The following is a 25,972-nucleotide window of genomic DNA, read 5'->3' on the forward strand; positions in this document are numbered from 1 at the left end:
CCCCTGCACAAACACACACGGTTATGACGTAACAGAGGTAAACTCAAACCAGCAGAACACTGCTAAGCACCCCACTACACACACACACACACACACAAAGAAATCTGGAAAAATCAAGCTCTTCCAAAAGAATGTGAAAGACCCTCCAAGGGTTTATAACGACATCAAACAGAGCAAAACTTTTCCATCTGCAAGGGCTTCAAGCATCTCTGGGCTTCGAGGCTCTCATCAGAGTAAGACAAACTGTTTGCCTCCATGGTGCCCCCAACGGGGGGAGGAAGGAGGTAGCACTGATGGAAGTGCAGCATTGATGGGTGAGTCCCCACACCCTCACCAACTGGGGCCCTTCGACAAGGTACTCAGCGTCTCAGAGAGCAGTGATAACAGCGCTCACCTCCTAGGACTGATGCGGGCTAACTGAGCTAACCCTTGAGACCGACTCCACGGTGAGCATGCAGTAAGTGCTAGCTAGCATCGGTTATTAGTTAGGCCTCTGGGGACACGCATCCCCCTAGATCAACCCATAAATATCTCTTCCCTCCAGCAGAACACTCCCAGGTCCCCCAGCCGAGCTGTCACAAAGCCCACCACTGCACTGGCGTTCTCCAGATTCCGTCCGTGTGCTTGGAGGCCACAGCTCAGTCCATGTGGCCGCCATGCTGCAGGGCTGGCTGCTCGACCGCTGGGGTATTTCCCTCCTGTGACGCTGTCATGGCAACTTTCCCCATGGTGTGGCTGGGCACCTGTCTTTTCCTATTTTTTGGCTGGTTTTTTGTATTCTGGTTGTTACCTCAGCATGGGATCTTCATTTTGTTCCAGCCCCTGAAGAAATTCTTGGATCTCGATTCTGTCATTCCGCAAATTGCCAACCAGCCCCCCATACTTCCTCAGCAGGCCATCCGCTCCTCGGCCAGGCCGTGACAAAAGCCCTCCAGCAGGGCAGTGCTGACACAGAGCGGGGCCCAAGCATAAAGGGTTTCCTTTGGACAAGAAACCAAACCCTCCCGAGGGCTCTTCAGGTGTGAGCACTCTGCCTGTCATGAATTTTCCTGTCTGATACGCCTTCCCAGGCCTGCATCTCCATCTTATCCACTTGGATGTCACCAGGGGCCCCGCCTACGGCATCACCCCTCATCCTGTTCCAACCTGAGCTCAATCCAAGCAGGGAACGAGGTCACTTGGCCTGCTGGCTCTGTCTCTCAGCCATGGCCACTCCCTCCCAAGTGCTTACCCACCATCTGCTTAATAAACCCTCTGGACCGCTGTCAAGAGTTCCCTCTACCCAGGCCGCTGGTCTGTGGTGGCGGAATCCTGGGCCTTCTTCTCCTAGGTGAAAATCGGGACACGTCCTCACCTCAGCTCACAGAACACCCCTCCAGGACTCTGCAAGGTACCACGCTCCTTCAGGCCATCTGCCCCTCTTCACTCACAGGGTAGACCCACTCGGAAACCACCTCTCGGGCCCCCCCACCCCACCCCCAACTTTGGGTATCAGCTGGTGTCAACATACAGTTAGGAAGTAGAATCGCACGGTCTCGTGGCTGGGTCACCACGGTGCCCTCTCCTTCTGCACCTGAGGGAGGTGTTCCTCCCTCCGTGTCCTCATCAGTTGACGCTTTTCCTTGACCTAACACCACAGAATCTAACGTTTCACAACCTTCTGTGCTACAGGTCTCCCCATCTTTCGTGGGATCTACCACCTTTTTACCCTCATTGCCTCATCCCTGGAGTCTGGATGTTTCGTCCCCATTTCTGAGTCTTTCTGGCATGTTCTAACCAAGGTGTTTTCAATGTCATTATATAGTGTTGTTAGCAGCCGTCGAGTCGGTCCCCGACTCACGGCGACCCCACACACAATGGAACAAAACACTGCCCGGTCCTACACAATCCCCACAACTGTTTTGATCCACAGGGTTTTCACTGGATGGTTTTAAGAAGTGTATCACCAGGCCTTTCTTCCTGGTCTTAGTCTATAAGCTCTGCTGAAACCTGTTCAGCATCACAGCAACACACAGGCCTGCACTGACGGATGGGTGGCGTTGCATGAGGTGCACTGGCCGAGAATCGAACCTGGGTCTCCCACACGGAAGGCGAGGATCCCACCACTGAGCCACTGCTGCCCCAGCACATAGTGGCTCCCTCACAGCAGGAATCTAGAACAGGCTTTGCTGTGCTTACCTACTCCTTCCCTCTCCCCTGCTAGTTTTGGCTGCCTCCTTCCCACTTTGCTCACGTATTTTCCAGTTGGAAACAGACTACTTGGGAGAGAACAAGAGGGTGAGGTGTGGCTGTAAATTACCGTTTGGGGTACAGAAAAGAAACTGTTCCCTTATTCCCATCACATCCCTAATGACCTTCCAGAAAGTTCAGAGCCCAGAGCTGCTGCTGGCCTCCCCATGGTCGTCCCCCCGGCACACAGACCACCGCAGGCGCCTATGACTCCTTCAGCCTTTGGCTGTGGAGCAGCCATCCATCTGCAGCTGACAGATGAGACGGGCCGGCAGGAGAGGGATTGGGGCTTTCACTGGAAAACAATGAGCTCACGGGCTCTCCCATGGGACCAGAGGTGGAGACGGATCAGAGATGGGGAGACAGTGACAGAGACAGGCAGGAGCGATGAGGGATGGCGCGAAGGGACAGAGGCCACCTGGCACTTTTTTAATGTCACTCTTGATAAGAATCCCCACTCCCGGGCCAGAGGGAAATATCCATTTTCTTTGAATTAAGGATTCAGCATGAGGCAGTTGTCCTGAAGGGGAGGGACGGTGAGAAGATAAACAGTATAGAAGATAAACAGTGTAGAAACTCTTCATCCCAGCTTCTACAGAGGGGAGTGAAATGATGGCCCATGAGTCACCAGACAGCGGTGCACGATGGGGATGCGGCCAGGCTCCAAGAGGCCCCACAGTGCACAGCTCAAGACGGCATCGCAGATGAACACCTGACCAACTTCTCACACTGTGGTTCTGCCGCCCTCGGGGTTATAAGATGGCATTGTGGGCAAACACCTGGCCAATTTCTCACACTGTGGTTCTGCCACCCTCAGGGGTGTAAGATGGCATTGTGGGCAAACACCTGGCCAATTTCTCACACCGTGGTTCTGCCACTCTCAAGGGCATAAGATGGCATTGTGGGCAAACACCTGGCCAATTTCTCACACTGTGGTTCTGCCACTCTCAAGGGTATAAGATGGCATTGTGGGCACACACCTGGCCATCTTCTCACACTGTGGTTCTGCCACTCTCAAGGGTATAAGATGGCATTGTGGGCAAACACCTGGCCAATTTCTCACACTGTGGTTCTGCCACCCTCAGGGGTGTAAGATGGCATTGTGGGCAAACACCTGGCCAACTTCTCACACTGTGGTTCTGCCACCCTCGGGGGTATAAGATGGCATCGTGGGCAAACACCTGGCCAACTTCTCACACTGTGGTTCTGCCACCCTCGCGGGTGTAAGATGGCATCGTGGACAAACACCTGGCCAACTTCTCACACTGTGGTTCTGCCACCCTCAGGGGTGTAAGATGGCATCGTGGACAAACACCTGGCCATCTTCTCACACTGTGGTTCTGCCACCCTCAGGGGTATAAGATGGCATCGTGGACAAACACCTGGCCATCTTCTCACGCTGTGGTTCTGCCACCCTCAGGGGTGTAAGATGGCATCGTGGACAAACACCTGGCCAACTTCTCACACTGTGGTTCTGCCACCCTCAGGGGTATAAGATAACATTGTGGACAAACACCTGGCCAATTTCTCACACTGTGGTTCTGCCACCCTCGGGGGTATAAGATGGCATTGTGGGCAAACACCTGGCCAACTTCTCACACTGTGGTTCTGCCACTCTCAAGGGTATAAGATGGCATCGTGGGCAAACACCTGGCCAACTTCTCACACTGTGGTTCTGCCACCCTCGGGGGTGTAAGATGGCATCATGGACAAACACCTGGCCAACTTCTCACACTGTGGTTCTGCCACTCTCAGGGGTGTAAGATGGCATCGTGGACAAACACCTGGCCATCTTCTCACACTGTGGTTCTGCCACCCTCAGGGGTATAAGATGGCATCGTGGACAAACACCTGGCCATCTTCTCACGCTGTGGTTCTGCCACCCTCAGGGGTGTAAGATGGCGTCGTGGACAAACACCTGGCCAACTTCTCACACTGTGGTTCTGCCACCCTCAGGGGTATAAGATAACATTGTGGACAAACACCTGGCCAATTTCTCACACTGTGGTTCTGCCACCCTCGGGGGTATAAGATGGCATTGTGGGCAAACACCTGGCCAACTTCTCACACTGTGGTTCTGCCACTCTCAAGGGTATAAGATGGCATTGTGGACAAACACCTGGCCAATTTCTCACACTGTGGTTCTGCCACTCTCAAGGGTATAAGATGGCATTGTGGGCACACACCTGGCCATCTTCTCACACTGTGGTTCTGCCACTCTCAAGGGTATAAGATGGCATTGTGGGCAAACACCTGGCCAACTTCTCACACTGTGGTTCTGCCACCCTCAGGGGTATAAGATGGCATTGTGGACAAACACCTGGCCAATTTCTCACACTGTGGTTCTGCCACCCTCGGGGGTATAAGATGGCATTGTGGGCAAACACCTGGCCAATTTCTCACACTGTGGTTCTGCCACCCTCGGGGGTATAAGATGGCATTGTGGGCAAATACCTGGCCAACTCCTCACACTGTGGTTCTGCCACTCTCAAGGGTATAAGATGGCATTGTGGACAAACACCTGGCCAACTTCTCACACTGTGGTTCTGCCACCCTCAGGGGTATAAGATGGCATTGTGGACAAACACCTGGCCAACTTCTCACACTGTGGTTCTGCCACCCTCAGGGGTATAAGATGGCATTGTGGACAAACACCTGGCCAACTTCTCACACTGTAGGTCTGCTGCCCTTGGGGGTACAAGATAGCATCGGGGACAAACACCTGGCCAACTTCTGGAGCCCTCAGGGGTTCGTCTCCACGAGGCCAGGTCAGCCAGTTCACACACACAGGCTAACCCAGGTAAAAACGAGGGCTCAGGCCATTGCCCAGGTGCTTCCAAATAGCTGGATGAATGTTTGGTTTCCACTAAAAACAAATTCAGATTACTAAGCTTTCCATTAAAAAAAAAAGTTATATAATGCTGATTTTCCTTTTTATTGGCCAGTTAATTAGAGACAGAGGAAGCGAAAGAGAGAAAAAGAGTGGGTGGGGGGAGTGGGGTGTGAGGGGTTGTCATGTGTGTGTATGTGGTATGCATGAGTGGTGTGTGTGTACGTGTGGTGTGTGTGTATGTGTGGTGTGTGCATGGGGTGTGTGTATGTCTGTGTGCGGTGTGTGTTTGGGGCAGGAATAGGGAGGCTGGATTGTATAAAGACCCTAAAATCAGATGATTAATTATTTTACTTTTCAATTTGTCCTGTGCCTTAGCTAAAAATAGAATGAAAAATAAGATCACAAAAAGAAATCAAAGTCCAAATAAATGAATTATTATTCTTTCTCCCTCTCTTCACAAAATTGGCTATTTTCTCATTTAAGTTGTTTGCCTACATTAAAGATGTCAACTAAAGGGTTATCTCATCCTGACTCCCTAATGGAAAAGTGTTGTTGTTGTTGTTGTTGTTAGGTGCCGTAGAGTCAGTTCTGACTCATGGAGGCCCCATGTACAACAGAACGAAACACTGCCCAGTCCTGAGCCATGCTCCCAATCGTTACGCTCGAGCCCACTGTTGCAGGAGAGGGTACAAGCTGGCATCATGAACAAACGCCTGGCCAGCTTCTTCCACTGTGGGTCTGCCACCCTCAGGGGTACAAGATAGCTGCGTCAACCCATCTAACTGAGGGTCTTCCTCTTCTTTGCTGACCCTCTACTTTACCAAGTATGATGTCCTTCTTCAGGGACTGGTCCTTCCTGATAACACGTCCAAAGTACGTGAGATGAAGTCACGCCATCCTGGCTTCCAAGAACCGTTCTGGTTGTACTTCTTCCAAGACAGATTTGTTCATTCTTTTGGCAGTCCACGTTATTCAGTATTCTTCACCAACACTACAATTCAAAGGTGTCAATTATTCTTTGGTCTTCCTTATTCACTGTTCAGTTTTCCCATGCATATGAGGCGACTGAAAATCCCATGGCTTGGGTCGGGCACACCTAGTGGACATGTGAGACTTATGAAATTCAAAACCAGAAATGAAGACATTTCCCTGCTGTGGCCAACAGCACTGTACAGGCTCAGGGCGTGGGTTATGCGGCCTGCTGGCAGAGGTTCAAATTCCGACTCTGAGGCCTTCTGGGTGTGTGGTCTTGGCCAAGTCAACAAAGCCCTCTGAGCCTCAGTGTCTTCACCTTAAAGGGCATAGGATAAAAGTAGCTAACCCCTGAAAATGCAAAACAGAATCACAAATTCTCATGAAATCTAGACTTTCTGGAGCCATGGAGGCTGGATGAACCCCTGAAACTACTGCCTTGAGATAATCTTTAAATCTTAAACCAAATATATCCCCTGAAGTCTTCTTTAAACCAAACAATAGTTTAGCTTAGTTAGTAAAGACTGTCTGCCCTGAACACTATGCTCTTTTAAAGAACTATCTATATGGGATAAAATTGACAACAGCAACTCAAAAGGTTAGATAGGAAGCTTGGGACGTGAGTTTATGTTAATGGGGGAGGAACAAAACCAAAAGAGAGGGTGAGAGCATTTGCGCAACTTAAAGAACGTGGTCAATATCACTGAATTGTACATGCAGAAGCTATCGACTTGATGGATGTTTTGCTATGTATATTCTAAACAACCACAACAAAAAGAGTAGCTTTCCCCTTAGGGCAGACTAAAGAATTGATGCCTTTGAATTATGATGTTGAATATGGTTTGAATATTCATTTAAGAATACTGAATATGCCATGGACTGTCAGAAGAACAAACAAACCTGTCTTAGAAGAAGTACTGCCAGAATGTTCCTAAGAAGTGAGAACGGCCAGACTTCGTCTCACATACTTGGGACATGTTATCAGGAGGGATCAATCCCTAGAGAAGAACACCGTGCTTGGTAAGGCAGAGCGTCAGCGCAAAAGAGGCATATCCTCAATGAGATGGATTGACACAGTGGCTGCAACGATGGGCTCAAACATGGCAACGAGTATGAGGATGGCACAGGACTGGACAATGTTTTGTAATGTTGTACACAGGGTTGCAGTGAGTCGGAACCAACTCACCAGCCCCTAACAACAGCAACACCACCATCCCCTTAGGAGTGCTGTGAGAATTCAGTAAACTGATACAGGTAAGCACTTAGTGCCTGGCCTGTGCGAGGACTCCATATTATTAATGCTATCGTTGCTGTTATTTGTCTTCAGCCATACTCTATCACCACAGAGAGTACAGATTTACTACACGTGTCAGACACCATCCGAGTCCTTTAAGACACGCAGCGAGCATGTATCGGGCATAGTTTAGCAAGAGAAATGGATATCCTACAGATGGTTTCCTGTTATCCCATCTTCTTGCCTCACGTACTGCTCCTCAGTTGGTTTCTATCTCAGCCACATTTCTGGAACCTTCTCCCACCCACCTCCTAGCTCGGGCATCTTCATGACTAGTCTACCACCAGCATCCTGGCTCCAGGGCTGAGCCCACCACCCTTCAAGGCATCTCTGGTCCTGACCTTGCCAATGCCCTCTTATATCAGTTACACCAGTGAGTTTCTGGAATGCGTCTCCCACCATTCTAAGTCCCTCACAGACATAAGAACAGAAGCATTGATGCAACTGCCCAATGGAGTCTGAGGTACCCAGGAAAGTCACGACTCAGGACTCCCCTGTAACCTATGATGCTGGCACTTGGTAGTTGGGCAAGTGTCTCCCGGACCCCAGCCCCTAATTCTAACCCGATGAAACACTGGTGGAACCCAAGATGGTATTTCTAATTTTTTTAACTTTCCACCTCCCCGTGAGAACAAAAAACCTAAAAGACTCAGATAACGTCAAGGTTTCGTAAAGATACGGAAAAAAGAAACTTTCAGACACTGCTGACGGGAGCGTAAATTGTTACAAACTTGACAAAATCACGTTTGCCCTCCTCGTCCACTCTGTGGTGCCTGGACAACGGCAGCACTTGCCATGGCCTCCCCTCAGGGGGTCCTGCTACCAGCGCACACTGCCCCCTGCTGGACCAGTTCCTTCAGAGTTAGGCCCTCATGGCCTCAAGGGCAGGCCCCAGACTACTTCTTCCCCATTTCCACATCCCTACCACTGAAGTAGGGTCTTCCTTCCTCCAGAGGCCTCCCTGATCTACTTGGCTATCTGGAACTGTCTCCACTCAGCTCCTACAGCACCATGTGGCACTTACCAGAACTCACCAGAACTTACCAGCACTTACTAGAACTTACCAGAACTCACCAGAAATGTATATGAGGTAGAAATGTATATTCCCTAAGGGCCAAAATGACACAGGAAGAGGAGACATGTACAAAGATGTTTGGTACAACACTGATCACAAAAGAAAAAAAAAAATTAGAAAAACAAAATGTCCATCAATTAGGAAATAGAACAATAAAATGCGGTTGTATTCACATGATGGAATATTGACCTAGATCTTTTCATGTTACTGTAGATACAGGTCTCAAAATACACTGTTGAGTGAAACAGAAAACTGCGGATTGGTAGGTATAGTATCATATGATTGTGTAAATTTACTGTGTAAATTTCCAAACCACATAAAGGAACTCTAGGCACTGCTTAAGAAGACATCTCTAGGTAAGTAAGGTGTGTAAGCTGGAACACAGCTGAGACCCACACGCTCAGGAAAGTGCTTGCCCAAGGAGGACCCAGAGGGGGCACAAAGAAAGCGTCCACTGCATCTCCACGTTCTCTTGAGAGACACTGAAAAGCTCTGGCATTTGATCACTCTAGGCCGTGAGTACCTGATATTTGTTACAGTATTCTTTCTACTTTTCTGCATTTTACTTTTTTTTCTCCCAGAAAACACAGTCCTTTGGGACCCATAGAGAAAGAACCCAATCACTCCTCAAAAAAGGAATCTACTCATTAATGAAATCAGAGCCACATTCTCCGTGTTTACATGGCAGGAGAAGTTCTATGTGGGAAGAGTGGACGGCCCATCCCACCATCTCCCCTTGGCCCTCCCCTGGGGGTCTCCTGCTAACCACGACCCACACCGAACCTTGGGCACGGCTCCCGTGTCGACCCTAAGGGAGAGGAAAACAAAGGGGGACCCCTGGCACAGAGACCCAGGCAGGCATAAAGGAACACCTGCATTCTGGTAAGTTCTAGTAAGTGCTGGTAAGTTCTGGTGCGTTCTGGTAAGTGCCACATGGTGCTGTTGGAGCTGAGTGGAGACAGTTGCAGATAGCCAAGTAAATCAGGGAGGCCTGTGGAGGAAGGAAGACCCTACTTCAGTGAGGGGGATGTGGAAATGGGGAAGAAGTAGTCTGGGGCCTGCCCTTGAGGCCATGAGGGCCTAACTCTGAAGGAACTGGTCCAGCAGGGGGCAGTGTGCGCTGGTAGCAGGACCCCTGAGGGGAGGGCATGGCAAGCGCTGCCATCATCCAGGCACCATAGAGTAGACAGGGAGGGTACCTGTGGAGCATTTCAGTGGACACTTGGTATCCTTGTTGTGGTTAGGTGCCATTTAAGCCGGCTCCAACCCACGGTGACCTCATATATAACAGAACGAAACATGGCCTGGTCCTGCGCCATCCTCACAATCTTGACTATGTTTGAGCCCACCGTTGCAGCCACCATGTCAATCCATCTCATTAAGGATCTCCATGCATGCAGCTCTCTGGTAGACACTTGGTGTCCTGGCTGCTGTGAGTTTTCCTGCTCCTGGGCAGGGGCAGGCAGCTGCCATGAAGCAAATGGCCGCTCTGACTCTCAGAGCACAGGAAGCAAAGAGGAGATGCGCAGTCTCCTCTAGGACCAGAGGTGATGAGGGGTCCCGTGTGGGACGCACAGTTCCCTCTGGGAAGAGAGATGGTGAGGGGTCCTTGCTGGGCCCCAGGTACCCACACTGCGAGAGAAGAGGAGTGAATCACATGACTGGGGTAGCCACTCCTGGCAGGACTGCCCCGTCCTCCTGCACACGGTCACCACTGTCACCAATTCCCAGGTCTGCATTCAGGTCATCCCTAAAGCCAGCCGCAGGGTGAGATAAGACAGACAGACAGAAAGACGGCGGTCTCTCTCCAGTTTCCCAAGGCCTCAGGGAACCACCCCACTGCTGCAGTGAAGCAGAACTGGGCAGCGTCCACCTGGGCCAGAGGCCTCTAGAAAAAAATAAAACCTTAGACCCAGATACTCTCCAAATGGATCAAATATTTATTTGAAAATAGTTAATCCATACTAAATCAGACACAAAAGGACACATAGTGTACGACCCCATTTACGTGAGATATCTAGAACAGTCAAGTGCATAGAGACCAGTGCTTATTAGTGGTGACCAAGGGCTGGTGGTGGGCAGGGGATGGGAGGTATTGTTCAAGAGGTACAGAGTTTCTCTTTGGGGAGATGTAAAACTTTTGGAAATGGATAGCAGTAATGTAACACAACACGGTGAAAGTAATTAATGCCATTGAATTGTACCCACAAAAACGGCAAACTTTTTGTTATATATATAAATACACATACATATACTAAAAAACCAAATCTGGTGCCATGGAGTCGATTCTGACTCATAGCAACCCTACAGGCCAGAGCAGAACTGGCCCACAGGGTTTCAAAGGAGCACCTGGTGGATTTGAACTGCCAACCTTTTGGTTAGCAGCCATAGCTCTTCAACCACTATGCCACCAGTGTTTCTACATATATTACATATATAAATTTACCATAATATGATGAATACAAAGCCCTCCCCCACAAAAAGGTTAAATCATTAAAGTACTAGAAGAAACCATGAGAAAACTCTTTAATAACCTCAGAAGGGAGAAATCCATTCCAACTGTGGCCCAAAATCCGTAAAAGAATACACTGATAAATTTGACTACATAAAGATACAAATAAGCCCTGATGGTGCAGTGGTTAAAGGTTTGTCTGCTCACCGACAGGTCGGCGGTTTGAACCCACTAGCCGCTCCGAGGGAGAAAGATGTGGCAGTCTGCTTCTGTAAAGATTTACAGCCTTGGGAGCCCTACGGGGCAATTCTACTCCATCCTATAGGGTTGCTATGAGTTGGAATTGACTCAATGGCAATGGGAAAGATAGAAAATGTCAGCACAGCAAAACCCACCATAAGCAAAATCAAAAGATAAACTGAGGGAAATATGTGCAACTCCTACAGGGTTGCTGTAAGTCAGAATCGACTCGACCGCACACAACAACAACAGAACAGACAAAGCACTAATTTTCCTCATACACAGAAGCACCTACACATTGGTAAGAAAAAAACCAACCATCCGATTAAGAAATGAGCAAAGACTATGAACAGACAGTTCAATGAAAGGAAGCACAAATGTCTGTTGAACACAGGGAAAGATGCTCAACAGCACCATAACAAAGAACTACAGGTTAAACCTGCATTGAAATACCATTTTCAACTACCATTTTGGTAAAGGTTCACACATTTGATAGCACACCACGTGGGGAGGTTGTGGGGAAAAAGGCACCCTCAGAACCAAATGCAGTTGGAGTGTAAACTTTGGAAATATGTAGCCGCTCTCTGGAAGGGAAGCGATTTGTCAATATCTATCAATATTACAAAGGCTCCTACTTTTGACCAAGAAATCCCACTTCCTGTAATTAATCCAAGAGCTACGACCTCACAGATGTGAAATGGCACCGTTCAAGGTTACCCCTTGCCACTTTGCTTACAATAGCGACCAAGAATTCCATCACGAGGAGACTGGTTTAAAAAATCGTGATAGATCCACACAATGAAAGGCAATACAACCATTTTCTAAAAAGACAAAATTATTTATGAACTGACATGGAAAACTTTACAGGATGAATTAAGTGGAAATAAGCAAGGTTCAAGCCATTGTAAAAAATATACTACATGTATGTACAAGGGAGAAAGGAGAGGACAGATATAGAGGTAAGTATATAAATAGATGTGTGGGTAGATGCCTGCACAAATATCTCTGAATGGAAACACAAGGAAACTAACTCATCATAACCTTATGGGAAGGAACTGGGGGGTTGGGAAAATGAGTGAGAAAGACACATTTCCTTGTAGACTCTTTCATACTTGCAAAATTTTCAACCATGAGAATGTATTCTCTACACAACTAAAAAATAAAAAGCCATTGCCATGACATGGATGAAACTTGAAAGGATTAAACATTATGCTGAGCAAAATAAATCAGAAACAAAAGGAAAAATTGTGCACGAGCTTACTTGAAGGAAGTATCTAGATACCAATGATCATGAAGATGGTACAGGACTGGGCAATGGCTTGTTCTGTTACAAATAAGGCCACCATGAGGCAGAGCCTCTTCTAGGCAGCTAACAATGACAGAATAGACGAGACAAAAGTTTATTAGTGGTTACTAAGGGCTGAACCCCATGCGTCTGTCAGTTTGTCATACTGTAGTGGCTTGTGTGTTGCTGTGATGCTGGAAGCTATGCCACCAGTACTACAAACACTAGTAGGTTCACCCATGGTGGACAGGTTTCAGCTGAGCTTCCAGACTAAGACAGGTTAGGAAGAAGGACCCGGAAGTCTACTTCTGAAAAGCATTAGCTAGTGAAAACCTTATGAATAGCAGCGGAACATTAACTGGTACGGTGCCGGAAGGTGAGCCCCTCAGGCTGGAAGGCAGTCAGAAGAGGACTGGGGAAGAGCTGCATCCTCGAAGTAGAGTCTACCTTAATGATGTGGATGGAGTAAAACTTTAAGGGCCTTCACTTGCTCACGTGGCCTGACTCAAAATGAGAACAGCTGCAAACAACCGTCAATAATCAGAACCTGGAATGTACGAAGTATGACTCTAGGGAATTCAGAAATCATCAAAAATGAAATGGAACGCATAAACATCGATATCCTAGGCATTAGTGAGCTGAAACGGACTGGTACTGGCCATTCTGAATTGGACAACCATATGGTCTACTATGCCGGGAATGACAATTCAAAGAGGAAGGGCATCGCATTCATCGTCAGAAAGAACATTTCAAGAGGAGGGCCTCGCAGGCTGGGCTGGCATGTCCGTCCTGGCTCCAGCCTGCCCTGGAAGTCTTCCATCCCCTTATCGTGTCCCTCTGGGTACCAGAGGCCTCTGGCTTCCTGGGGAGCCCCCACCATGGGCCTCTCCTGGCCAACACTCACAGCTTGAGCCTTGCCTTCCGCTACGTCCTGGAACGCTGCAGGGAGGGGCCTTCTCGGGTCACTGGGGGTTCATCCCAAGCCATGCTGAAACGGCTCAGCAAAGCCTCCTGTGATGCCCTCTGCATGGGGACACTGCTGATTCAGGGGCAGAATTCTCGCCTTCCACGCGGGAGACCCAGGTTTGATTCCCGGTCAATGCACCTCACGTGCAGCCACCCTCCGTCTGTCAGTGGAGGCTCGTCTGTTGCCATGAACAGGCTTCAGTGAACCTTCATGACTAAGAGGGACTAGGAAGAAAGGCCTGGTGATCTACTGCTGAAAAATCAGCCACAGAAAACCCTGTGGACCACAGCAGTCTGATCTGCCACTCATCACGGGGATGGTGCAGGCCTGGGCAGTGTTTTGTTCCCTTGTGCATGGGGTCACCGTGAGTTGGGGGCTGGCCCGACAGCAGTTAACAACTGTCCTCGGCAGGCTTGGGCGGCACGGCACCCTAAAGGTAGAGCCACATCTCAGTGCCAGGATGCACCCGGCTGCCCTACCGCCCTGCTTCCCAAGGACACTCTGGCTTCCTTGGTCTGGGCTTCAGATTCCTACAATCAACGCAGCACACAGGCCTGAGGCTGGGATCTTTCTCCCTCCACCAGCAGGATCCAGGGACACCTTCCAGGTCAGTATTGCCAACAAGTCACAAGGCAAGCTGTTTTCAGAGGTTCCCAGGCCTGGGCGAGCTCGTGACCTGGCTTCTCTGCTGGCTTATCTTCAATCCACAGTGCCACCCAGGCGTTGCGAAGCAGCCAGTAATTTCTGAGTCCTCTTGTGTGAGCACTTCAAGGTCACAATCACTGACGCAGAGCAATCAGCTCTCAAATGACTGTCTTAATGGATGCTGTTTGCAGCTTATCCTAACTGGAATGTAAGTTTATTTCTTCTTTATCTCCATGTGACACCTAGGGAGGCTCCACGCTCTGCATGTAGATGAGGCTATTGGGACAGGAAGTCAGAGGTCCAGGCTGCAGTACCAACTCTTCCACTTACTCGTCGGGAAACCCTGGGCAAGTCTCTCCACCCTGCCTGACTCAGTTTCCTCGTATGTAAAAGGAGGGCAATGATACCCACCTCTCAGGGCTGTCCTGAAGATTCCAGGAGTGCCGGTACTTGAACTGGTGTGCTCACCACCACACACCACACATACCAGCTGTCATCAAGCCGACTCCAACTCATGGTGACTCATGTGTGTCAGCCAGAGGCGCAGCAAGGGGAGCAGAAGGGGGTGCCTGCCCCCAAGCGCAAGACCAAGAGGACACCAGACGAGGCTCAGAATGACATTCCGAGGCACCACAAGTATGAAAGGCAGCCGGACAAGAGGGGGGAAGGAGTATCTGCGGACACATGGCCGTCATCAACATTTATTCATCTTGAAATTGGGGAGGGGGCGCAACTTAAAGATTGCCCTGGATGCTCAAATCGGTTATGGCGGGGGAGGGGGGGAGATGCAACTTAGAGACTGTCCCTGGATGCTCAAATGGGGGGGTGCAACTTAGCGATTGCCCCTGGGCACTCACTACCCTCACTAAGCCCCTGGTGTCAGAGCTGAGCTGTGCTCCACAGGGTTTTCAGTGACTGACTTTTTGGAAGCAGATCACCAGGCCTCTCTTCTGAGGCACCTCTGGTGGACTCAAACCTCCAACTTTCAGTGAGCACGTTAACCCTGTGCACCACCCGGGACTCCCACACCACACGTAACAGCAAATGCACCAAGCGTCATTTCCTGAGCTTCCCCTCAGAGAAGCGAAGCAAAGACGCACGGGCTCCACGCTAACCAAATGACTCAAAGTGCGGATGCCAGATGGCAGGGGAGGGCAGCCCAGGGCTCCAGCCCCTGGTGAGGCTGCCGACTGTGCAGGGATCGCAGAAACCACTTTGGCCCCAGTCTGCACGGTTCTACCTCCTGAAACCAGAGAAATCGCGCCTGGGAAAGCCTCGCCACCCAAATCCCTCCTGGGAGGCGGTGCTTCACTCACTTTCCTGCTGCTTCCGAAGCCACAGGCTGAACTCTGGGAGCCTCTGCCCATCCTGGGACTGGCCAACCCAGTGTCCTGCAGCATCCTGGGACATGTGGCCCAGCACAAGGCTGAGCCAGGCCAGTCCAACCCTCCTGCAAGGAGAACGGCACCAGAAACCCTGCAGAAGGCACTGCAGTGCAGAGGGGCGTGAGACTGGGCTGGAACCCGGGAAAGCACAAAAAATACACAAAGAAGATGAGATGCAGGTGGGAGCTATGGGGAGGCAGGAGGGAGGAAGCTGGGTAGACCGAGCAGATGGGGAAAGAGAGGCTCCCGGGGGAGGGCAGGATAGGGCGCTTCTGTTCTCAGCTCCCCAGTGTAGAACCCTGTCAGGTGTCCCCTCCAACAAACCCTTTCCCTGTGGTAAGAAGCCCTGGTGGCACAGTGGTTAAGTGCTTGGCAGCTAACCCAAAGGTCAAGGGTTCAAATCTACCAGCTGCTCCTCAGAAGAAAGATGTAGCAGTCTGCTTCTGTAGAGATTAAAAACCACCCAGTGCCATCGAGTCGAATCCGACTCATAGCGACCCTATAGAACAGAGTAGAACTGCCCCATAGAGTTTCCAAGGAGCACCTGGCGGATTTTAACTGCCGACCCTTTGGTTAGCAGCCGTAGCACTTAACCACTACGCCACTAGAGATTACAGCCTTGGAAACCCTGCGCGGTGGTTCTACTCTGTCCTATAGGGTCGTTATGAGTCGGAATCGACTCAACGGCAACAGCAACAAGTTTCTGAGGTAAGACTCATGGGTCCTTGAAGTCAAGCCAGTCAGATAGAGAAAACCCCTGATCCCCCGAAGGTCCCCTTTGGACTATGGCTCTGGACACCCACTTGGATCCTCTAGGACCAGTACTGGGTTCCTCCCCATGGCCCTGAACTTGGGTCACAAGCTGAGCCTGTCACCTGACTCACTGATAGAGCTTTCTCCCCACCCCACACCGACACACAGACCCCACACCAACCCTATCTCTCTCTGTTCATGGCACCGGATCCCCATGGGCAGGAAAGAGACCCAATGACAAAGGACCTAAAAGAACTCAAGAAACGGAAGTTTTGTGAATGAAGAACTCTGAGAAAACACTACCAAGGACCAAAGTCCCCACCAGCATGACAACGAAGACCGTGGTGGGGCCCTGCTCTGTGTGGGTTCCCAGGAACCACCGCCTCCCCACCCGCTGTCTGCCTGCTTCTTCCTTCGGCCGAGTCTGGGCACGTCTGGGGGTCAGGAGGGCAGCCTCAGCACAGAGCAGGAAGGCACTGCTTGGAAACCAGAGCAGCTGCAGTTGGGCCGGGATACCTGTCTTCATCTCCTGGACCTTCCCAAGGTTTACATGCATGGGACCAGAGAAGTTGCTGGGAAAACATTCATGTAGGTGCACAAGGGTGGGGGTGCACAAGCTCGGAGCCAGGTAAGCAGACAGCAGGAGAGATAGCTCCTTCCAAACAAAGGGGCAGTGATGCTCACAGAGGCTCCAAGCACCTGGCTGGGGCTTGTGCTGGATCCTGGGGAAGAGAGATTTCACAAACACCGGAAAGAGCCAACGCCCCCAAGTCCTTGTAGGACATGGCCACGCTAAACAGCAGCATGGCTAGCACTCCTCTCTGGCAGAGGGACCACGGGCCAGGAGGCTGGGCCACAGCAGCAGCTGGACAGCCCCACATGAAGCAGAGTGGGCAAGCAGACGCTCTCACACAGCAGACTTGGGAGCAGGGTGAGCAGAAGGTGATGCTGGTGGAGAAGATGGGGTCTTGGCACATTCGGGAGTAAACATAAGAGCCCTCCAGGTAGCCTAGAGCCGGGAACCTTTAGGGGTACACACAAGACATCCCTGGAGACTTCCCAAATCCACTGGAAGGGATTTGAGGGTCCCTAGAGGACAAGTGTGTCTTGAAAGAAGTACAGCCAAGAGTGCATCTTAGAAACAAGGATGGCAAGACTTTGTCTCATGTACTTTGGACATGTTATCAGGAGGGACCAGTCCCTGGAGAAGGACATCACATTTGGTAGAGTGTCAGGAAAAAAGAGGAAGACCCTCAATTAGATGGAATGACACAGTGGCTGCAACGATGGGTTCAGTCATAGCAATGATTGTGAGGATGGCACAGGACTGGGCAGTGTTTTGTTCTGTTGTACATAGGGCTGCTATGAGTCAGAACCAACTAGATGGCACCTAACAACAACAAGACCTGCTTGTCAGTTTCTTGCACTGTGGTGGCTGGTGTGTTGCTGTCATGCTGGAAGCTATGCCACCAGGATTTCAAATACCAGCTCAGGGTCACCATGGTGGACAAGCTTCAGCAGAGCTTCCAGACTAAGACAGACTAAGAAGAAAGGCCTGGTGATCCATTTCTGAAAATCAGCCAATAAACACCTTATGGATTATGATGAACATGGTCTGATAATAGTGCTAGAAGCTGAGCCTCCTAGGTTGGAAGGCACTCAATATACACAGTGGTCACGACAATAGACTCGAGCATATCAATGATTGTGAAGATGGTGCAGGACTGGGCAACATTTTGTTCTGTTATATATGGGGTTGCCACAAGTTGGAGCCAACTCCATGGCAGCTCACAATAACAGGACAACAGAGGGGGAGGAAGGACAGTGAAAACTAGGACAATCCTCCAGGCTTAGAACCTGAACCAAGTAGGTGAAGTACCTGCAGATCCGTCACTCACTCCAGTCACATGACAGTCAGTCAACAAACGCTTACTGAGCAACACGTGCAAAATACCAGGGAGGAAGGGGCGGTGGGTGCCCCCAGAACCCCGCTGCAGAACCTGGGCCCCTGTGTTGTCCTCAGGCTTGAGGAGCAGGTGCTGTGCTACTGGAAATGGCTATCATTGGGCTCCTCCACAGAGAACCCTGGGAGAGTGAGGAGCCTGAGAGAAAGCCACAAAGAATTCTCTTCTCCTTGGGTAAGAACCCTCAAGGTAGTGTGGAAGACTTTCCAAGAAGCAGCACAAACGGAAAAAAATTCTATCTCCATGCTCTAGCAGAAGAAAGGTCTACTGCCATAAAGATCACAGCCAAGAAAACCCTACAGAGCAATTCCACTCTGTAACACATGGGGTCGCTATAAGTTGGAATCAACTTGAGAGCAACAAGTTTGAGGGTTTTTGGTTTTGTTTTCTTTATACTCTTTCAAAGGCTGTACTTTACAGAGATTTAAGGACCACCAGCCGTTTAGACCTAGTTCTTGTTTAATACCATCAAGTCAATTCCAACTCACGTCGACTCCATGTGTTACAGAGTGGAACTGCCCCAGAGGGTTTTCATAGCTGTATGTCAGAGTGATCTAAAATCTGAGGTGCTTCACTGACTAAAATGGCTGACTCAAGTCTGAAATCAAACTCCATTTTGTCCCTACTTCTGCTTCCCATAAGTACATGACCCTTGACTGACTTTGCTAGAAGAATTTAAAGGTTAGTGGTAAAAGTATGTGGCTTTTTTTTTTTTTTTAGGTATATGGAATGCTACTTCCATAGAATGTCTTGAGAAAGTATGTGTTTAGACTGTCCCAGAACCTTGTGTAAGAAATATCTGATGTTAAAAAGGGTAAGTGTGTGGTCTTGTTTGTGACTGTCTTATGACTGACTAGCTGGATTTGTTTTAATGTCAACCAATTAGAAATTTTCTTCAGAAGTTCCTGAAATTTCTGTAAAAAATCCTTTCTCTTTCCCAGAAATTTGGAGTACTTTTTATTTTTGTCTTGTGTTCCCCAACTCAAGTTGTACTATTCCCTCAATAAAACTCATTTCTTTTCTACTCCTAATACAGCAATAATTTTATTCTTTAACATATTTTGGTGTCAGAAGCAGGAGACCAAAGGTGCATTATCTTTTGTGACCCCAAGATACAGAGGACCTTGGGCTCTGGTACCAGCTGAGCTGCTTGGGCTGTATTGCCCCCACAGAATCTCAGGAGTCATCCTAACGTAAATAATCTCTCAGACCCAAGCTCCACTTTTTTTTTCTTTTCTTTTCTTTGTTGCTAGGATTTGTTGCTTTGTGCCTACAAGCTTGTTTCACTATCTGTTTGAAACATGAGAAATGCCCACTCCAGATATAGGTCAGATCCACCCTCTGGAACTCTTGTTTATCATATAAACCAGTATTTTGGCCCCATAACATGCTTGTTTCTGTCTGTTTGGCATAACCTCACCAAAATAAAAAAAAAATAAAAAAAAAAAAACCTCACCAAAATACAATTTGTTAAATTAGTGGCCACTTTGGGGACCATTCGATCTTCTGGTTCTTCTGCACAGTTAATTAGTAAACAGAGGCTCCTGTAGTAACCTCAGTGGGATGCCTATTTTTCGTTTGTTTGTTTGTATTTAGATTTTTTTATTTGCACTCCCTAACAACAGTTTGTTAAATCGGTGGCCATTTTTAAGTAGTTTCCAATTAGAAGGACTGGTACATTTCAAATAATAGACTAGGTCTCTAGCAAAATGAATTAGGTTCAGAAAGAACGAAACCAGGTTTTGTATGGTTGTTACAAAGGAATCCCAGAGTCATTAGAGCCACGAGACAGCTCTCATGCAACAAAGTCACACTGTGAAACAAAACACTGACCAACCCTGCGGCAGACCCCTGCTAAGAATTTTATTTGACTCTGGGAGACTTAAGTTTTGACCCTATTCTTAACATCCTTGATAAATGAGCCTAGATTTCCCCCCTACTGGGACGCTGATTTGAGGTTCATGCTCAAAAATACTATAAGCTGAACATAGTAGAAATAATTTAGAATTTCAGTGATCACATTAGGAAATCAGATTTCTAGCTACTCTCTTCCCTTCCCTTTTGGGAAAATGAGTTCCTATTTGCGTTGTCTTTTCTTCCTCTGAGGAACTTTTGTTTGATGTTCAGTTTTTGTCAAAGGGGCTGGTATCCCTCCATCTGAGACTCTGGCAAATTAAGTTTATCTAGGACCTGTTTTTCTGTTGAATTGAGTCAGTATCATCTAAGAATTGCTACATACATTTTAAGAAGCTAGATTCCCCACATATTTGTCTTATGGTATTGTATAAATTGGTTTTTGAGCTAGCCTCACAGATTGGTGAAATTATGTGCTTTTTTGTTTTTATTTTGTTCTGAGAGCTTGCCTCTAGCCGAGAGTGCTTGTGCCTAGGCTTCTTTTGTCTTGTATCAGGTTAAAAGTCCTGGCTAGTGCTTCTCATGGAGCTGTCTAAAATCTCAGTTCTTCCAAGAAACACTGTTTCTTGCATCCAGGTTTCTAGCACCTACTCTGAGAAACTTTGATATAAACAAGACTATATGAAAAGCGCACTGAAAAGGATAGATTGTCTATTTTGATTGATAAAACAAGGCCTTAAAAAGGGAGAAATTATTCTAAATTGCTTTTCTAAAAGATCCTATAAAGCATGCAGAAGATAGGGTTATGAAAATATGATAATTTCCTACCTCTGGACGGTATTGTTGAATTAGATTACAATATTCTTACTAAGAGCTTACTCTGTTTAGTTTAATAATAAATAAGTACTTTGTCAAGAAGATAAAGTAAAGTATCAATGAAACTGGCAAAGACTTGGAGTTAGGAAACCAAAAGGGAAGAAAACACTTGGCATTTCTCAAGCTGAAGAAGAACTGAAGAAAAAATTCAAGCCTCAAGTTGCAATACTAAAGGATTCTATGGGGAAAACATCTAACGACGCAGGAAGCATCAAAATAAAATGGAGGGAATTCACAGAGTCGCTGTACCGAAAGGAGCTGGTTGGCATTCAACCATTTCAGGAGGCAGCATATGATAAAGAATGGATGGTGTTGAAGGAAGAAGTCCAAGCTGCACTGAAGGCATTGGTAAAAAATAAAATAAAATAAAAAATAAGGCTCCAGAAATAAGCAGAATACCAATTGAGATGCTTCAACAAACGGATGCAGCACTGGAAGTGCTCACTCGTCTATGCCAAGAAATTTGAAAGGCAGCTACCTACCCAACTGATTGGAAGAAATCCCTTTTTGTTCCCATTCCATAGAAAGGAGATCCAACAGAATGTGGAAATTATCAAATAATATCATTAATATCACACTCAAGTAAAATTTTTGTTGAAGATCATTCAAAAGTGCTCACAGCAGTACATCCACAGGGAACTGCCAAAAATTCAAGCTGGATTCACAAAAGGATGTAGACCAGGGATGGCTGAAGGCAGAGAATACCAGGAAGATGCTTACCTGTGTTTTACTGACTATGCAAAGGCATTTGACTGTGTGGATCACAACAAATTATGGATACCATTGCAAAGAATGGGAATTCCAGAACACTTAATTGTGCTTATGAGGAACCTGTATATAGACCAAGAGGCAGTTGTTCAAACAGAACAAGGGGATACTGTGTGGTTTAAAGTCAAGAAAGTTGTACCTCAAGGTTGTATCCTTTCACCATGCTTATTCAATCTGTATGCTGAGCAAATAATCTGAGAAGCTGGATTATACGGAGAAGAATGTGACATCAGGATTGGAGGAAGACTCATTAACAACCTGAGATATGCAAATGACACAACTTTGCTTTCGGAAAATGAAGAGGACTTGAAGCACTTACCAATGAAGATCAAAGACTACGGCCTTCAGTATGGATTGCACCTCAACGCAAAGAAAACAAAAATCCTCACAACTGGATCAATAAGGAACATCACGATAAACGGAGAAAAGACTGAAGTTGTCAAGGATTTCATTTTACTTGGAACCACAATCAACGCTCATGGGAGCAACAGTCAAGAAATCAAATGATGTATTGCAATGGGCAAATCTGCTGCAAAAGACCTCTTTAAAATGTAAAAAAGCAAAGATGTCACTTTAAGGACTAAGGTGCGCCTGACGGAAGTCATCGCATTTTCAATCACCTCAAACGCATGCAAAAGCTGGACAACGAATAAGGAAGACCAAAGAAGAACTGACATATTTGAATTACAGTGTTGGCAAAGAATACTGAATATACCATGACTGCCAGAAGAATGAGCAAATCTGTCTTGGAAGAAGTACGGCCAGAACGCTCATCAGAAGCAAGGTTGGTGAGATTTCGTCTCACTTACTTTGGACACGTTATCAGGAGGAACCAGTCCCTGGTGAAGGACATCATGCTTAGTAAAGTAGAGGGTCAGCGAAAAAGAGGAAGACCCTCTACGAGATGGACTGACACAGTGGCTGCAACAGTGGGCTCGAGCATAACAAGGACTGTGCGAACGACGCAGGACCGGGCGGTGTTTTGTGCTGTTATACACGAGGTCACTGTGAGTCGGAGCTGACTCAGCGGCACCTAACAGCAACAAGAAGCACTTATATAAATTAACTAGTCTTGATATTCCCAGGAATTACTGAAAATAAATTCGTTCTGACAAAGGTTTTTATGGCTATGTTAACTTTGAAAGAAAAACCTCGCTATTATATGAAATGTGTTTTATTTAGGCAAAAAAATAATATTTATGAATTCTAGAATGAGCAAAAATAGAAGGCTCATGGGACTGGGAAAACTTGGACTCCACGTAACAGCTTTCTGGGTCCCCCACAAGGCAAGAGAAACAGTAAAAAGCCTTCAAGTCAGGTTTGTGTTGAGAGGCCTTGAAGAGCCCTTAGAAGCTCCCTATAGAACGTGCTGACAACTGTCTGTGCCAAGATAACCGAATAGCAACATAGTTGGCAGCTGCAATAGTGAGAAGAAGAAAACTAACATAAGAGGGGCTGCCTCCATGTTGCCAGGCAACCAGGCTGAACTCAAGCTGCCAGCACAGGAAACGGTGGAGGTGTGGCTGCACAAATGACTGAAGGCTCTGCCCACTTGCCCAGATCTTCTGACTTTCAGATATAATTAAGTCTGAAGAAATTAAGGGAAACCACCTTGCGGACAAGGCAGCTAAATAAGCTGCTTATTAAATTACTCTTGCCCTTAATAATAAGAAAAGAGATTTCCCAAATTTGTTTATTGATTACTCTAATTTTTGGTCAATTAACTTTAGAAAGACTTTTAAAACATCAATAATTAGCTCTAACAGAAGAAATTGGAACATGAGAAAAGGCTTAACTGCTTATCCAGAAAATAATAAAAATTAGAGAGAAAGAACTTAATTATGTCTTGTCTTTCAAAATACCTAGGCCAGCTAAAACATACGTAAACGAATTAAGATTAATCAAATCTTCCAAAAGACTAATGGACCACAATGACCACAACCTCCACCAGACTGAGTCCAGTACAACTAGATGGTGCCCAGCTACTACCATCAACTGCTCTGGCAGGGATCACAAGAGAGGGTCCCAGACAGAGCTGGAGAAGAATGTATAACAAAATTCTGACTCACAAAAAAAGACCAGACTTACTGACGTGACAGAGACTGGAGAAACCACAAGGGTATGGCTCCTGGACATCCTTTTATCATAGTAATGAAGTCACTCCTGAGCTCTACCCTTCAGCCAAAGATTAGACAGGCCCATAAACAAAATGAGCCTAAAGGGGCACACCAGCCCAGAGGCAAGGACTAGAAGGCAGGAGGGGACAGGAAAGCTGGTTATAGGGAACCCAACGTGGAGAAGGGGAGAGTGTTGACATGTCATGGTTTTGGTAACCAATGTCACAAAACAATATGTGTACTAATTGTTTAATGAGAAGCTAGTCTGTTCTATAAACCTTCATCTAAGCACAATAAAAAAAAAAAAAGATTAACCAATTCTTTTCTTAATGATGAGCCTCTGAGACCCACGCTACTCCACAAAAAGTTCTGAAAAGACCCCTCCTGACTAAATGAAAACCCTTTTAAAATAAAGGAAAATAATGCAGATATTAACATACAACAAAATCCACTGCCGTCAAGTTGATTCCAACTCATAGCAACTAGACATTAATGAGGTCTAAATAAGAAAAATACTGTCTTAATACAGTTACTGGAAAGTACATGCAACACTAAAAAAAAAAAAAAACTTGGACAAATCTAGGGGTAGATTGAGAAAATACATGAAATGGTAAAAATGAATAGAAATATAGACTATTTAAACAAACTGTACTTCAACAGTAATCATGTTTTGTAATATATAGGCTTAATTTCCAACATTTTAAGGTAACTTACTGACATCAAACTGAGTTAATAGATATTCATTATAATTGAACTTTATAAGCTCTTGCTTTTTATGCCACAGATAAAAGAAATATATATATATATAAATTTAGTTCTGGTAATGAATGTGTTCATTTTTGCCACTTAAAAGTTTGTACTATAAGAGATATACAGCAAAGAGAAGAAATTTTAAAGGTTTATTAAAAGGGAATTTATTTGATATAGTCAAAGTTCCTATTTTCTGCAGCTAAAAGTTTGATAGGTTAATTTATAGGAATTTTTAAGAGCTTTAATGTCAAACAGCAAGTAATTGAGTTTCTCACTGTTAAGATATCAAAATTTTCTTTAATTACTAGGTTGAAGAGTTAATTTTATTCTTTGTCCAATCTGCCTTGAAGGCAAGGGTTCAACAGAATAAATTTCTGAGTTGAAAACCAAGTTGTTGGCATTGGAAAAAGCTAACTAAGATTTTTACATTTATGATTTTTAGTTAAATAACTCAAGTACTGTTTATCAATGACCTATGATAAACTCCTGACAACTTTGAAACTTCTTGGAAAACCACCTTAAGATCTAAGTTGAAAGTTTTAGCATGGCCTGAAAAGCAAGAGAGAATGGAAGCAAAATGATTGGTAATAAGTTGGGGTTTTTCTTTTTTTTTAAGAGAGAAAAACAAAGTAGTTTTGTCGTAAAGTAGAATATCTGGTTATGCCAGAATGTGAAAGATAATAAAAGATAAACTTCATGATATATAGTAAGTCATACACAGGCTTGAAAGGAAGTGAACTTTGTAACTTTGGTCTATAATACCTATCCTGAGTACAATGCTGTCTATGACAGGATAATATCCATATACCTTCAAGGAAGACCTCTTAATATGACTATTATTCAAATTTATGCACCAACCACTAATGCCAAAGGTGAAGAAACTGAAGATTTTTACCAACTCCAGAAGTCTGAAATTGATTAAAAAAAAAATGCAATCAAGATGCATTGATAATTACTGGTGATTGGAATGAGAAAGCTAGAAGCAAAGAAGAAGGATAGGTAGTTAGAAAATATGGCCATGGTGATAGAAACAATGCCAGAGTTCATATGATAGAATTTTGCAAGACCAACGACTTCTTCACTGCAAATATCTTTTCTCAACAACATAAACAGACACTATACACATGCACCTCAACACATGGAATGCACGGGAATCAACTCAACTAAGTCTGTGGAAAGAGATGATGGAGAAACTCAATATTATCTGTCAGAAAAAGGCCAGAGGCCAACTGTGGAACAGACCATCAATTGCCCATATGTAAGTTTAAGTTGAAGCTAAAGAAATTTTTAAAAGGTCCATGAGAGCCAAAGCACAACCTTGAGAATATTGCACCCAAATTTAGAGACCATCTCAAGAACAGATTTGATGCACTGAACACTAATGATCGAAGACTAGACAAGTTGTGGGATGACATCAAGGACATCATACATGAAGAGAGCAAAAGGTAATTACAATACAAAGACAGGAAAAAAAGAAAAGGCCAAAATGGATGTCAAAAGAAGCTCTGAAACT

At 46.4% G+C, this 25,972-nt stretch overlaps 1 protein-coding gene and 1 long non-coding RNA gene across 5 annotated transcripts in view; both read right to left on the reverse strand.

Moving 5' to 3' along the window:
* The window catches only part of TMEM178B (transmembrane protein 178B), a 394,067-nt gene that overhangs the window by 265,653 nt on the left and 102,442 nt on the right, over positions 1-25,972 (reverse strand). The window lies entirely within an intron of this gene.
* LOC126082230 (uncharacterized) lies at positions 3,146-4,711 on the reverse strand. 4 transcript variants are annotated; one of them, XR_007518505.1, is made up of 3 exons: positions 4,617-4,711; positions 4,014-4,482; positions 3,146-3,678 (listed from the first exon to the last, which is right to left on the reverse strand). It is a non-coding gene; the product is annotated as an uncharacterized LOC126082230 (long non-coding RNA). The 4 variants fall into 4 exon arrangements; XR_007518506.1 differs by having other exon boundaries at positions 4,014-4,281; positions 4,550-4,711; XR_007518503.1 differs by having other exon boundaries at positions 4,550-4,711.

This window comes from Elephas maximus, chromosome 8, assembly GCF_024166365.1.
Source record: "Elephas maximus indicus isolate mEleMax1 chromosome 8, mEleMax1 primary haplotype, whole genome shotgun sequence".
Classification (NCBI taxonomy): domain Eukaryota; kingdom Metazoa; phylum Chordata; class Mammalia; order Proboscidea; family Elephantidae; genus Elephas; species Elephas maximus.